Source organism: Mandrillus leucophaeus, unplaced genomic scaffold, assembly GCF_000951045.1.
Source record: "Mandrillus leucophaeus isolate KB7577 unplaced genomic scaffold, Mleu.le_1.0 Scaffold368, whole genome shotgun sequence".
Classification (NCBI taxonomy): Eukaryota; Metazoa; Chordata; class Mammalia; order Primates; family Cercopithecidae; genus Mandrillus; species Mandrillus leucophaeus.
This window is the reverse complement of record NW_012103898.1, coordinates 1,558,941-1,575,407: the sequence shown is the minus strand read 5'-3', so window position 1 is coordinate 1,575,407 and position 16,467 is coordinate 1,558,941.

Sequence of the window (16,467 nt, the reverse complement as noted above, 5' to 3'; positions counted from 1 at the left end):
CAAACAACCCCATCAAAAAGTGGGCAAAGGATATGAACAGACACTTCTCAAAAGAAGACATTTATGCAGCCAACAGACACATGAAAAAATTCTCATCATCACTGGTCATCAGAGAAATGCAAACCAAAACCACAATGAGATACCATCTCACACCAGTAAGAATGGTGATCATTAAAAAGTCAGGAAACAACAGATGCTGGAGAGGATGTGGAGAAATAGGAACACTTTTACACTGTGGTGTTACAGTGTGGCGTTTCCTCAAGGATGTAGAACTAGAAATACCATTTGACCCAGCCATCCCATTACTGGGTATATACCCAACGGATTATAAATCATGCTGATATAAAGACACATGCACACGTATGTTTATTGCGGCACTATTCACAATAGCAAAGGCTTGAAACCAACCCAACTGTCCATCAATGACAGATTGGGTTAAGAAAATGTAGCACATATCCACCATGGAATACTATGCAGGCATAATAAAGGATGAGTTCATGTCCTTTGTAGGGACATGGATGCAGCTGGAAACCATCATTCTCAGCAAACTATCGCAAAGACAGAAAACCAGACACTGCATGTTCTCACTCATAGGTGGGAACTGAACAATGAGAACACTTGGACTCTGGAAGGGGAACATCACACACCGGGGCCTGTTGTGGGGTGAGGGGAGGGGGAAGGGATAGCATTAGGAGATATACCTAATGTAAATGACGAGTTAATGGGTGCAGCACACCAACATGGCACATGTATACATATGTAACAAACCTGCACATTGTACACATGTACCCTAGAACTTAAAGTACAATAAAAATAAAAAAATAAAATGGAGAAGGAGCCCAACGCCAGTGGCCTATAACCAGAAACAAAACAAAGCAAAACAAAACAAAAACAAAAACAGAAAAACTAATAAATATAAACAGAATAATTCTAAATAATAAGAATTAAAAGGATTTGTAGCCAGCAGAACTACCCCAAAAGACACACTGTATGTAAATGGAATATGATCCTTAATGGAAGCACAAAAAGCAAAGAAAGAATGAAGGGTATGGAAAGGGTGAATTTGTTGGTAAATCAAAACAAATATTGACTGTAAAACAATGGTAATTTATTTTGAAATTTAAACAAATGTAAAATAAAACAGACAATAAGTATAACAGAAAAGGCAGAAGGGGCTAAATTGAGATAACATCTTCGAAATTTCTTGCTTTCTCAAGGAACTGGTAATAGGACTCATGTACAAGCAATAAAATGTACTCAAAGATCTATGTTGAAACCGCTAGGGCAAACACAGAAGAATAGTAGAAGATTTTATAACCTACAAGCTGATAGAAGGACGGATAAACTGGTTAAAATATGTAACTTTTTTTAAAAAAGGGCTGGGCACGGTGGCTCACACCTGTAATATCAGCACTTTGGGAGACTGAGGCAGGCGGATCACATGAGGCCAGGAGTTAGAGACCAGCCTGGCCAACAGGGCCAAACATCGTCTCTACTAAATATACAAAAATTAACCAGACATGGTGGTGGGCACTTGTAGTCCCAGCTACCCCGGAGGCTTAGGCAGGAGAATCGCTTGTACCCAGGAGGCAAAGGTTGCAGTGAGCAGAGATCACGCCACTGCAGTCCAGCCTGAATGACAGAGCAAGACTCCATCCCCCCAAAAAAGTAAAACTATATGGTTCATACTTGTTTTGCTCATATCATATACAATTTGTATGTAATAACACAGGAAGTGTGAAAATAGAAGTATGAAGAAAGATACATGCAAATGCTATACAAAAAAAGATATAACTATAAGGATCTCAGACAAAGGTGAAGAGGGCTTTAAACATCACCTGTTTGTTTCTCCTGTATCATAGTCTCCACTGTCAGGGTAGCCAGTCTCATGTTCATGGTCTCTTTATTGGAAAAGGTCTCTATGATCTTAATCTTCCACTATTTTTTTTTACATACACAGGTATATATGAAATTTAGGAAATTCTCTGACACTCTCCTCTGTGTGTTGTTTTATTTTGTATGTCAGAATATTTTTACTACTGTATTTATTTTTCTCTCTTTGAATTGCTGCTGTACCAACTCTTATCTCTCATCACAAGAAAATATGTGCCTTTTTTCTTACTAGAAGGAGGATTATAAACATCAAAATGAGTAGGAGAAAAGTGCAATGATATGTTTAATACTATAACAGTTTATAATCTTTTTTATGTTGTATATAGGATATTGATAATATTATTTCATTTAATATTCACATGTTCATGAATATTCCAAAGTCTTATTAAAGCAAAAATTTATACTTTCTTGAGGGAAAAAAGTTATGTAATTGTATCATTTCTCTTGTACTATCAGATACCAAATAAAACAAAGACTTAACTTTAAGTTCAACCTCAACAGAGGTTTGAAGAAGCCAATTTGACTACTTTTGACATACAGTCAAACTATTTTGTCACTACAACTCTGGAAACTGAGAACATTTCAATTCATCATATTTGTGTCAGAAGGAAATCTCTTCTGAAAATCAAGTTGACTTCTCATCTTTTTATACATTCTCACACTTCACCTCATGCCCTCACATGAACCATTAACTTTAAATGAGGTTGGGTGAAAGGACTCATGACCTGAAACTAGACCCAGGCAAGCCATGCAGTTGAGTGTAAAGAGATAGTTCCACTATTAAGTGGTATCCTGCAGTGAACATCATTTGCTATACTCCTTGTGTAACTGACCATTCCTATCATGTGACCTTGGGTAAGACTGCAAATCTGCCTAGGCCAAAATTGATTTGTAAAAATTGAGCATTATTATAATACTAACATTTTTGGAGCAAAGAATAAAATAGCTAATGTTTATAAAAGCCTTTCCTAAAATTTCAAAGACATATTTATTAGTTTTGATGTGGTTATTTATGTGAAAAATAATAAATAAATTGGGCTTTTATTTTACATTCTAATAACAATCTTTTACTTCCTCATTTCTTTCTTCCTCAGACACTGTCATTTCCTTAAGTTTTCACAAACTAACAAACTCTTAATCCAATCACCCCTCAGATCATTTAAACTATCCAAACAACCTAAGCACTGTACAGAGAGAAAAATTAGCATGAGGATATATGCCTAATACCTCCTTGTTTTCTCTGTTCAGTGCTAATTGTGTATTATACACAATGGGGGATATTTTATGTACATTTTCTTATTTAATCCTTGCAGTAACTTGTGGAGTTAAGCATACAATCTCCATTTTTAGAAGTGACATAAAATTATGGCTCAAATAGGTTAAAGAATGGTCAAGGTCATTCAATTAATAACTGCCAGAGCAATACGTTTCCTATAGGTCTGGTGACTAAGATCTGGCATGTGGGATGTCAACAAAATTGTCATGTGTACTTCAATATTGCTGACTTGAAAAGAAAGGCTGTTCCCTACTTACGATCTTTACTCCAGCTGGCTAGAATGTGGGCATTATGACTACAACTGAAACAATGATCATATTCATGATGTAAATGCTGAATTAAACATGGTGGTATAACGCTGGTGGTTATTGAAATCACCTTATCATTCTTGAAATACTTACTGGATTTTTCATGACGGGGAATGAAAAATCTGTTTTAGATGGCTTCTATTTTATTTATTCTGTTCATGTCCCCTGCCTACTTTTTAATGGAATTGTTTGTTCTTTTCTTGTTTCATTCAAGTTGCTTATAGGTTCTGGACACTAGTCGTGTTTTGGATGTGCAGTTTGCAAATATTTTCTCCTGTACTGTAGGTTGTCTGTCTGTTCTGTTGAATTTCCTTTTCTGTGTAGTAGTTTGTTAGTTTCATTAGTCTCATTTCTATATACCAACAATGTTCAAGAATCAAATCAATAACACACTCCCATTCACAGTAGCCACAAAAAGATAAAATACCTAGGAATACACCTAACCAAGGAGGTAAAAGATCTGTACAAGGAAAACTACAAAGCACAGCTGAAAGAAATCATAGATGACACAAACAAATGGAAAAGCATTCCAAGCTCATGGGTTGAAAGAATCAATATCGTTAAAAATGTCCATATTGCCTAAAGCAATCTACAGATTCAATTCTATTCCTATCAAACTACCAATGTCATTTTCATGGAAACACAAAAAACTATTCCAAAATTCATATGGGATTTATAAAAAAGAGCCCAAATAGCCAAAGCGATCCTAAGCAAAAAGAACATGGGTAGAGGCATCACATTATCTGACTTCAAACTATACTGTAAGGCTACAGTAACCAATCAGCATCCTATTGGTAAAAAACAGATACACAAATTAATGGAACACTATAGAGATCTCTGAAATAAAACTGCACACCTATAACCAACTCCTCCTTGACAAAGTAAACAAAAATAAACAATGAGGAAAGAACACCATATTCAATAAATAGTGCTGGAAAAACTGGCCAGCTGTATGCAGAAGAATGAAAAGAATGAAACTGGATCCCTACCTTCCACCATATACAAAAAATGTACTTAAGATGGATTAATGACATCCATGTAAAACCTCAAACTATAAAAATTATAGGAGAAAACCTAGGAAATACTTTTCTAGACATTGGCTGGGACAAATAATTTATGATGAACACCCCCAAAGCAACTGCAACACAATTTTTAAAAAGTATGCTTTATTATGTCTCAGAATGCTTCACTGATTCTCATTCCACTATGCCAGTATGTAAAGAGCAGAACAATAGATGTTGTAAGAGTTTTAAGGAAAATCATATAGGCTACCGAGGGTTTGTGAGTTGGAATTAAGCCAGAGCAGAAGCAATAACACGTGGGCAAATATCCAAAACAACAGAAAAACTCCCTCAAAGGAGGAAGCTCTTCCTTTGAAATGTAACTTGAGAGGTGCTGTCAGACACTGCAGTTCTTTGAAGATTATTAAGACAAGCTCTGTTGTTTATCCATGTTCATAAGAATTGTTGTTCAAATTTTTTAGGGAGAGATATGCGTTGCTGAAAATATAATTGGAGACTTAATATAATAGAAAGAACATTAGTTTGGGACCAGATTGACTTAGGTTTGAAAGTCAGCCTTCCTAATTGTTAACTGCAGCACAAATATACCTGCAAACCAAGCTCATAATGATCTCTCAGATTTGCTGTAAGCATTGATTGAAATATTTTAGTTATAAGTATGTACATATGGTTTGTATTTAAGATATAGTAGTGGTCTAAAGATATCAATTCTTTCATGGAAGTCCCTGAATCCTTAGAGCATATAAAGGCAGTTATTTTGGTTTGAGTTGCCTCACAATCAAAGTCTGTAATCAGCATTTGCATGTAAATTACTTGGAACACAGTCCAAGGAAGGGGAAGTGAGGGAATGGGGAAAGTGAGGCAAGAAATGGAAAAAAGACTATTTGTGATAATGAGCTAACTGCTACTGTGAACACTGGGACTTAGCACCTCTGGGGACCCACTGATAAATCAAATAGAATATGCATCCAAATGAATAGAATCAAAAATAGGGAGGATCAGAATCTATCTGCTGACTCTCATTCCTCATTGGTTGCTGCTTGCTCTTGAAGGCACTAATTCTTCCACATTCTGAGCCATAACTACATAATGGCTGAGTGGCTTTTTATGACTTTGGAGAAAGTTCCAAGGCAGATAAGCAGAAAGACACTGTGAGGCGTTCCTGAAGTCAGATCGTGGTCCTGTGTGCGGGATTCCTCATCACAGCTGCACTGAAATCTAATGAGCCAAAATGTGGCCAAGGCATCTCAAGAGTCTGGGGAGTGTGTGTGTGTGTGTGTGTGTGTGTCTGTCTGTCTGTTGGGGGGTGGAGGTGTCTGTGCATTACGCTTAACTGTTGCAAAGCCTAAATGTGACATTGTACAGAAAAGTGGTGGGAAGGCCGAGAAAAAAAATCTTTTTTTTTTTTTTTTTTTTTTTTTCAGTTTGGTTGCACTTATATCACCTCAGTGTGTTAACCCTGTTTTTTTTTTTTTTATGCTGATTAAAAAGAAGTTCTGATTATTAGTAATGTCAAGGAATGTCTAGTCTATGAGAAAGAAAATAACAAAAGGACTCTTAGGTACAAAATATTTTTGAATTATTATCTTAATGCTATGTGATAATAATTATTTTTTGGTAAACTGGCTGACCTGTTTGGTCTTTTTGTAAAGTAAGACTTTTGAAAAAAATTATTGTGGTGAGAATATTTCCTATATCATTAATAATGAAATAGAAGTGAAAGCCAATATAATTTTATTCTGCCAAAAGTAGTAACAAATAACAGTATATTTAAGTTTATATTGCTTTAAAGATACTCTTTATCCTAGCAGACCATGTGAGCTATTTTAATCATGTTCAGTAAGTAATATGGTTTTAAAAATTTAAAAGCTTATTGGGACTAATAAAAACATAAAGTGACAACATTCAATCCATTCTATGTACCTGCAGTTTCAGTCAGACTTATTTTTGGTTGTTGTATTTTTCATTAGACACTTGATAAATTGTGTTTTATTATTTACATTCAACTTGCTTTAGAAAGAAATTTGAAGTCATTTATAGAATAGGTATGTTCCTTTAAGAATACCTCAGTAAACAAAACAAACCTTAGAAAATGTCAATTAAAAGGAGATGAAGACGAAAGTAAGAAATAAATACAGCAGGATACCTAAGTTCAAAGAAAATAATTGACCTCTGCTTCCTTACAATCAAGGCAATAAAGAAAGTCATGAGTTATATATTAATCAATAAATAATCATCTCTTTTTTCTATACTTATATTTTCTTGCTCAATATATATTTAAATTGAATTACCACGAAGCTAGATTTTCCAACAAACTAGAATTTATTCTTAAATTGGGCAAGTATCCTAAAATGAAAATGGCTGATTTTACAAAATTCATGGAAGTTAAATTTTGGACATTTAGTTTGGACAGTTTAGATATATGTTTTTAAGACATGCAAAATAACTATAATTCCTTCAAAAAATGACAGCAAAGTTAAAGAAAATGGCCTTTTTTGCATATAAGATTACATTGTTATTTGTTTTCACTAAAATGAAAATCTAAGCAAGTGAGAAAGAAATGTCTGTTTGATTTGGATATATCTATTTTCTTTGTTTTCAATCGACATGTAATTATGCATATCTATAGGGAACATGATATTTTGATAAATATATACAATGTGCAGTGATCATCAAATCAGAGTAATTAGCATATAAATTACCTCAAACATTTATCATTTCTTTGCGTTGAGGACATTCAAAATCCTCTTTTAGCTATTTGAAAATATACAAAAAATATCGTTAATCATTGTCATCCTACAGTGCTATAGAACATTATAATTTATTTATTCATTCTAGCTGTAATTTTGTATTCTTTAAACAATCTCTCCCTATCTCCTTCCCATACCACCTTTCCCAGCTTCTAGTCATCATAATTATACTCTCCACTAGTTGCTCACCTTTTTTGCTGCACAGATGAGTGAGAACATGCAGTATTTATCTTTTTGTGCCTGACTTACTTCACTTAACATAATGTTCTTCAGGCTCATCTATATTGCTGCTAGTGACAGGACCTCATTATTTTGTATGACTAAATAGCATTCCAAGTATGTATAGTACATTTTCCTTATTCATCCATTGATGGACACGTAGGTTGCTTCCGTATCTTGTTTATTGTGAATAGTGCTGCAGTAAACATGGGGATACAGATAGCTTTTTGATATGATTTACTTTTCATTGGACAACTACCCAGTAGTGAGATGGCTGGATCACATGATAGATCTATTTGTATTTTTAAAAAGAACTTCAATACTATTTTCACAGTGGTTGTACTAATTTGCCTTTTCACTTACCGTGTATGAGTTATTTTTTTCTCCACATTCTCATCAGCATTTGTTATTTTTTGAAATGTCTGCTGCTGGCCTGATAGAATTGCCTTTGTAGGTGACCTTCTCCTTGTTTCTAGCTGCCTTTATCATTTTTTTTTCCATTCACATTGACATTGAATCACTTGATAACTGTGTCTTGGGGATGGTCATCTTGTATAATAATTCACAGGGGTTCTCTGAATTTCTTGAATTTGAATATTGACCTCTCTAGTGAGGTTGGGGAAATCTTTATGGATACTATCCTCAATTATTTTTTCCATGTTGCTAGTTCTCTTTTTCCCTCTCTTTCAGGGACACTATTGAATCATAGGTTTGGTCTCTTTACATAATCCTATGTTTCTTGAAGGTTTTGTTCATTCTTTTTTATTCTTTGTTCTTTATGTCAGATTGAGTTGGCCTTCGAGCTCTGAGATTCATTTCTCAGCTTGGTCTCTTCTGTTTTTAATACTTCTGATTGTGCTACAGATTTCTTGTAGTGATCTTTTCAGCTGTCTCAGACCAGTTTTTCTCTTTCTTAAAATTTCTATTTTGTTGTTCAGCTCTTCTATCATTTTATTAAGTTCCTTAGATTCATTAGAGTGGGTTTCAACTTTGTCCTGAATATGGATGATCTCTATTGCTATCTGGATTCTGAATTCTAAGTCTGTCATTTCAGCCATTTCAGTCTAGTTAAGAACTATTGCTGGAGAGCTAGTGTGGTCATTTAGAGGTAAGAAGACACTGGTTTTTTGAGTTGCCAGAGTTCTTGTGCTGCTTCTTTCTCATCTCTGTGGGATAATGTTCCTTTGAACTTTGCAGTTGGTTTGGTTTGGATTTATTTTTTATTTTTATTTTATATACTTTGATGCCCTTGAGGATTTGACTGTGGTATAAGTTGAGTTCAGATGAATGGCTTCATGCTGGATAATTTCTGGTTGTCAAACCTGAGCTTAGCACTGCTGACTGCATGTCTTCACCCTAGGCGGCAGGTATCAGGGCATTGTTTTATTCTCTGGCCCCTCAAGATTAAGAACCTGCTGTGCTGGAAGGGCTGAGTGCTCCCAGTCCACTGGCAACCAACACTCTTATGGGTGTTGCTAACAAAAGCACTTGATCACGGTGGTGGAAGTGGGGCCAGCATGCACATGTACTCCAGTGTGGGAGTGTCTGCATGCACATGTGTGGTGATTCATGTCTGCATGCACATGTGTGGTGATGGAGCATCATCATCCATGCATGCTAGTAGCAGCAGTGCAGCAGTTTCCACACATGTGCCTATGCTCAGAGGTAGTGGCATGTTTTTTGTCTTTTCGATAATAGCTATTCTCACTATGTTGATGTGATATCTCATCATCATTTTAATTTACATTTATTTAATGATTAGTGATGTTGAACATTTCTTTGTATACTTGGTGGCCATTTTATGTCTTATTTTGAGAAACATCTATTCATATTATTAGCCCATTTGTTAATCAGATTTTTAGATTTTTTTGCTGTTAAGCTGTTTGGTTTCCTAGTATGTTCTCAGTATTAATTCCTTGTTCTATAAATGGTCTGCAAATATTTTCTCCCATTTTGCAAGTCCTCTCTTCACTCTTCTGATTATTTCTTTTGAGGTGAAGAAACTTTTTAGCTTGATGCAATCCCATTTGTCTGTTTTTGCTTTTGTTGCCTGTGCTTTTAGTCTTATTCATATTTTCTTTGCCTAGACCCATGTCCTGAAGCGTCTCCCTTATATTTTAAGTAGTTTCATGAATCTTATATTTATGAAATATTAATCTTATATTTAAATATTTTGTAGTTTAGGTTTTATTTTTGCATATGGTGAAAGGTAGGGGTTTAGTTTCATTCTTCTGCATGGAGATATTTAGTTTTCCCAGCACCAGTGATTTATACAACTGTCCTTTCCCCAATGTAAGTTATTGGTGGCTTTGTTAAAAGTTAGTTGTCTGTGAATACGTAGATTTATTTTTGTGTATTCTTTATTTCTCTGTATTTTGTTCCATTGGTCTACATCAGTCTTTATGCCAGCACCATGGATGTTTTGATTACTATGGCTTTGAAGTATATTTTCAAGTCATGTTGTATGATTCCTTGAGCACATTTTGTTTCTTTGGCTCAGTATTGTTTTTGCTATTCATGGTTTTTTTTTTGTGGCTTCACATAAGTTTCAAGATTGTTTTCTCTGTTTTCATAAATAATGCCATTGATATCTTCATAGGTTTTGCATTAAATCTGTAGATTTCTTTGGGTCATATGGTCATGTTTTCAATATTAATTTTCCCAATCTGATATGGTTTGTCTCTGTGTTCCCAGACAAGTCTTATCTTGAATTGTAACCCCCACATGTCAGGGGAGGGACAAGGTCGGAGGTGACTGGATCATGGGGGCAGGTTTTATGTGCTGTTCTCATGATAGTTAGTGAGTTCTCAAGACAGCTGATGGTTTTAAAGTATGGCACTTCCTCATTCTCACACATACTCCCTCCTGCCACCTTGTGAAAAAGATGCCTACTTTTCCTTTTGCTTCTGCCATGATTGTAAGCTTCCTGAGGCTTCCTAGCCATGCTTCCTGTTAAGCCTGCAGAATTATGAATTAATTAACCTGTTTTCCTTTATAATTACCCAGTCTTAGGTGGTATTCCTTATAGTGGTGTGAGAACAGACTAATACACAATCCATGAACATGGATGTCTTCCCGTTTTTAAGAAAAGAGAAGGAGAGAAGACCCAAATTTGCAAAACCAGAAACAATAAAGGAGACATTACAACTGATACTACAGAAATACGAAGTATCATTGGAGGCTATTTTGGTCCAGTATCTGCCAACAAATTAGAAAAGTTAGAGGAAATAAATAAATTCCTCAACCCGTATAACCTACCATGATTAAACCAAGAAGAAACAGAAAACCTGAACAGAATAATCAGAAGCATTGAGATTGAATTAGTAGTATAAAATCTCTCTCAACAAAGAAAAGCCTCACAGAGGATCATGTCAAAGCCCTATTTCACAACCTTTTAAAGAAGAACTAGCACATATTCTTCTGAAACTATTCAAAAAAATTGAAGAGGTAGTAATTTATACAAACCCATTCTACGAAGCCAACATCACCCTGATACTGAAATCAGACAAAGACCCACAAAAAAAGAAAACTACAGGCCATTAGCTCTGATGCAGTTTTGCATAGCTTTATAAATCCTTAACAAAATACTAGCAAACCAAATCCAACAGCACATCAAAAAGATTGTATACCACAATCAAGTGAGATTTATCCTAGGAAGGCAAGAATGTTTCAACATACACACATCAGTAAATATGACAAATCACATTAACAGAATGAGAAACAAAAGACTTTAATCATCTCAGTAAAAGTAGAAAAAGCATTTGACAAAATTCAGCATGCCTTCATGATAAAAACTCGACAAATGAGATATAGAAAGAATGTTCCTTAATGCAGCAAGGGCCATATATGATAAACCCACAGCTACCAACATGTTGAATGAGAAAACATTAAAAGCTTTTCCTCTACGGACGAGAACAAGGAAAAGATGTTTACTTTTACTATGGTTATTCAATATAGTAGTGGAAGTTCTAGCCACAGCAATTAAGGGAAGAGAAAGAAAGAGAGAGACAAGACCATCCTGGCTAACACGGTGAAACCCCGTCACTACTAAAAAAATACAAAAAACTAGCTGGGTGAGGTGGTGGGCACCTGTAGTCCCAGCTACTCAGGAGGCTGAGGCAGGAGAATGGCGTAAACCAGGAGGCAGAGCTTGCAGTGAGCTGAGATCCGGCCACTGCACTCCAGCCTGGGCCACAGAGCGAGACTCCGTCTCAAAAAAAAAAAAAAAAAAAAAAAAAAGAGGAAGGAAGGAAGGAAGGAATGGAGGGGAGAGAGAAAGAGATAGAAAGAAGAAAGAAAGAAAAGAAAAGAGAAAAATAAAGAAGAAAAGAAAAAGAAAGAAATAACAGTGAATCAGAATTGGAAAGGAGAAAGTCAGAGTGTCCCTGTTTGCAGACAACATAATCTTACCTATTGAAAAACCTAAAGACTATATCAAAAACCTATTAGAAGTGATAAAATAATTTGATAAAGTTGAAAGATACAAAATTAACATACAAAAATCAGTAGTACTTCTGTACACCAACAACAAATTAGCTCTAAATGTAAGAAAGAAATTCCATTTATAATAGCTGCAAAAAATAATAAAGGACCTAGGAGTAAATTTAAGCAAGTAGGTGAAAACTTTTTTTTTTTTTTTTTTGAGACAGTGTCTCGCTCTGTCGCCCAGGCTGGAGTGCAGTGACTGGATCTCAGCTCACTGCAAGCTCCGCCTCCCGGGTTTATGCCATTCTCCTGCCTCAGCCTCCCGAGTAGCTGGGACTACTGGCGCCCGCCACTTCGCCCGGCTAGCTTTTTGTATTTTTTAGTAGATACGGGGTTTCACCGTGTTAGCCAGGATGGTCTCGATCTCCTGACCTCGTGATCCGCCCGTCTCGTCCTCCGACAATGAAATCTACAAAACATTGATGAAAGAAACAGAAAAACATTTTTGAAGAAGCAGACAATTAGCAGACATAATGCTTTTTTCCTGCAATTTCAATTAAAGTCAACTGAGTGGTAATACAGTGCCAGATAAATTTAGCCCAAATCCACAGAGAATGTGCAATATAAGAGGCTCCTTCGGCACTGAACTGGTTAGTCTTTTTTGGATTACATTGACAGGAAGTTGAACAAAACTGAAAGCTTTGATAGATAAACGACAGGAAGAGAATGGTTGTGAAAACCAACTCAAGAAAACTCCTCTCTTTGTTTCATATTCCATTTTCAATCCATTTGAAAAAACGGTTGGCTTTACCTTCAAAACACAGGCAGAATCTAATTAGTTCCTACATGCTCCAGTGTTGCCATCCTGTCTCAAACTATATCATTTCTTCTCTGAATTTTTGTAATAGCCTCCTGATTGGCCTCTCTACTTTCACTTTTGTCCCCTTAAAGATTATACTTAACACAACAGCCAGAGAAATTTTTTAAAAATCTAACTAGATAGTGTCATCCTCTGCATAACAACTTCAATAGCTATACATCTTACTTATAGTAAGAGATAAAAATTTTAAAATACATAGAGGTGATTTGGGGCCTCTCTTACTTTACCTCCTAGTACACTAGACCTTTGTCACTGTACTTCCGGCACATTGGCCCCATTGCCAACCATACACTTTCCCTAGGGTCTTTGCCTTGCTGTTGCCTCTGTAGTGTAACTAACTTCCTTTCCCTTTTAAAGCCTTTTTCAAATCTCACCTTCCCAGTGGGGCCTGCTCCTGACTTTCTCCTCCTTGTTAACTCCTCATCTTCCTACTCCTTCTCTCTCTCTCTCTAACAGCTATGCTAAGGTATAATTGACAAAATAGTCATGTTCATTTAACATGAACAATTTGATAAGTTTTGACAAATTAATATGACTAGAAAAGTGTCATAACTATCAAGAAAATGTACATATCAACAGTACCAAAAGTTTCCCTTTACCCCCTTATAATCTTCACTCTTGCCCCATCCTGCCATTTAAACCCACCCACAGGAAACCACTGATGTTACTTTCTATTGCTAGAAGTTCTTTTTTATCTCTTAGAATTTTAAATGAAAAGAATCATATTGTATAATTTTTTTTGGTGGGAGGTCTGGCTTCTTTTTGTCTGGCTTCTTTCACTCAGTTTAACTGTTTTGAAATTCATCATACTGGCCTATATTAATAGTCCATTTTTAATTTTTACTGATGAGTTGTATTCCATTGAATGGATAGATCACTATTGTTACATTTACTTACATTTTGACAAAAACTAAAATTGTTTACCGTTTGGGACTATTACAAATAGAGCTGCTTTGAGTATTTGTGTGCAAATCTTTTTTGATGAACATACACTTTTATTTCTCTTGGGAAAATACTTAGAAGTGGGATGGTGGGAGCATAAAGTAGATCTATGTTTAACTTCTCAGGAAACTTCCCCAACACTTTTTCAAAATCAATTGTATCATTTTTTTATTCCCACTGGAAGCATATGCCAGTGTTTGAGTTTCTCCACATCCTCAAAAACGTTTTCACCATGGACAATCATTTTAATTGTAGCATCTTCAAATGTGTTTATTTGCTATCTTTGTATTTCTTTTGGTGAAGTGTTTGCCTAAATATTTTGCCATTTTTTTAACTGTATGATTTGTTTTCTATTATTTGAATTTTGAGAGTCCTTTATATGTTCTATATACAAGTACCTTATCAGGTACGTAATTTCCAAATATATTTTTCCAGTCTATGGTTTGTCTTTTTTTCCTTTAACTCTATCTTTCAAATAGAAGTTTCTATTTTGATGAACTCCAACTTACTTGTTTTCTTTTAATAAATTGAATATTTCTTGTCATATGTAATTAAATCTTTGCTTTATGCAACACACAAAGATTATCTCATTTATTTTCTTCTAGCGGTTTTATACATTTTATATTTAAAGTCATAATCCATTTTGAGTTAATTTTTATAATTGGCTTAAGGTATGGTTTAAAGTTATTTTCGTTTATTTAACTTTAGATATGAATATCGAATTGTTTCAGCATAATTTATTGAAAGAAAAATCTGTACTTTCTCCACTCAGTTGCCTTTGTGTCTGTGTTAAATAACAGCTGTGTGTGTGTAAGTGTATTTCTAGACTGTATTCAGTTCGGTTGATGCATTTTTAATCTTGAAAATACTACTACATTATTTTGATTGTTGTAGATTTCTAGTGAGATCCAGAATCGGCCAGTGTCATGCTTCTTTATTTCTACCATTTCTGTTTTTTTTTTTCATTGTTCTATTTCTTTGCATTTTATGCAAAGAAATGATTTTTAGAATCAACTTTTGAGTTTCCCCAAAATAGCTGTCTGAATTTTGATTGGAATTGTATTAACTTTATAAATGCAATTTTTACAGACTTGACATTTTAATAATATTGAGTCTTCTGAGCTATGAAAAAAATTATCTAGTTTTTGGGTCTCTTAATTTTTCTCAGCAGTGTTTCATAGTTTTTAATGTACAGTTGTTTTACATATTTGTCATATTTAACCCTAAGTATTTCATATTTTTACACTATTTAGAATATTTTGATTAATTTCAATTTATGACTGTTGCTAGTATATAGAGATATAATTGATTTTAGTGTATTGATTTTATGTCTTGCAACCTTGCTAAACTCAACAGCTTTGTTGATGATTCCATCATAGTTCCACAAATATGATTATGTCATCTGCCTTTTAAGCCAATATTCTTCCTTTCCAACATGGCTGCTTTTAGTTTCTTTCCCTTGTCTTACTGTAATGGCTAGAAGCTCCTGTGAAACATAGAAAATCAGTTTTTGGAGTGGACATTCATATATTTTCCCTGATCTGAGAGGCAAACAAAAAAAAGTTAATCTTTTATATTTAGTATGATGTTGGCTATATGTTTTTCTAAAATTGTATGGACTCCTGTACTTAAATTTTAATAATCTTTTCTTCTGTATTTCTCACTACTTGTTTCTCAGCAGCCACTACTCTTTGTGTTCTCAATGCCAGCAGCCCTTTTTTCCTAGCCTCCCAATTTTCTACTTCTAATGTACTATGAGTTAAGAACTAGAAGCTATAGATATGTATCATGTGCTAAGCATTGTACTGGATGATTTTAAATCTCATTTAGTGAGAAAGGCTCACAGGGATGACATGACAAACGCAATGTTCCATGTTGCATGTTGTGCAGGTTGTGTGCCTCTGTCAGATTGTGTTTTCATCATTTTGCAACTGAGAAAGGCTCACAGGGGTGACATGACAAATGAAAAGTTCCCTATTGCATGTTGTGCACATATTATTCAGTGTATATTAACAATGTTGAGAATATATAGTGCAAGATATATGGCATATACTAGATTTCCTTTCTTGAGACATTCACAAACTAATACATGAATCTGAAGACTTTGCTCTTTCCACTATGCCTCATTGCCTCCAAGGTTTGTTAGGAAAACTAGATCACCATACTTATTAGAATGATGTAAAATGATGTGATCCAAAACGTGCTGAGTGAGGACTTGAGTATTGCTTCATTGAGAAAGATATATAAATTTTGGTACTTGGATTCTTTTTGACCAGCTTCACTGCTTTGTTATTTCCTTACTTTTATCCTAGTTCTCATTTACATTTCAAATGAGAAAATATATCTGATCCCAATTTTGGAATAAGTAGGTTGTTGCTATGCTTGCTTTTTCATTCTGTTTCCAAAAGAATTATTTATAGAATTATAATAGAAGAAGAAGAAATACATCCTTAGGGCAAATATCATCAAAAGGATGGGGATGACTCACTCAGCTTTGACACAGCTAGATTATTCTCTATGCTTATCTCTCATTTTTATAGTGTTATTGTTGTTATCACAATTTTAGAAATAGACTAAAACTGCAGACATCTAGCAATTTCTGTCAACTACATCTAGAAGCTGAACTCTTTTATCTCTCTTCTCTTTAAATTCTTTGCACTTTTTTTTTTTTTTTTCATTTGAGTAGCTGGATGATGGAATGAGTTTTCTGTTTAAATGAAATTATAAGGTCTTGGAGGAAGTGATTGTGTTT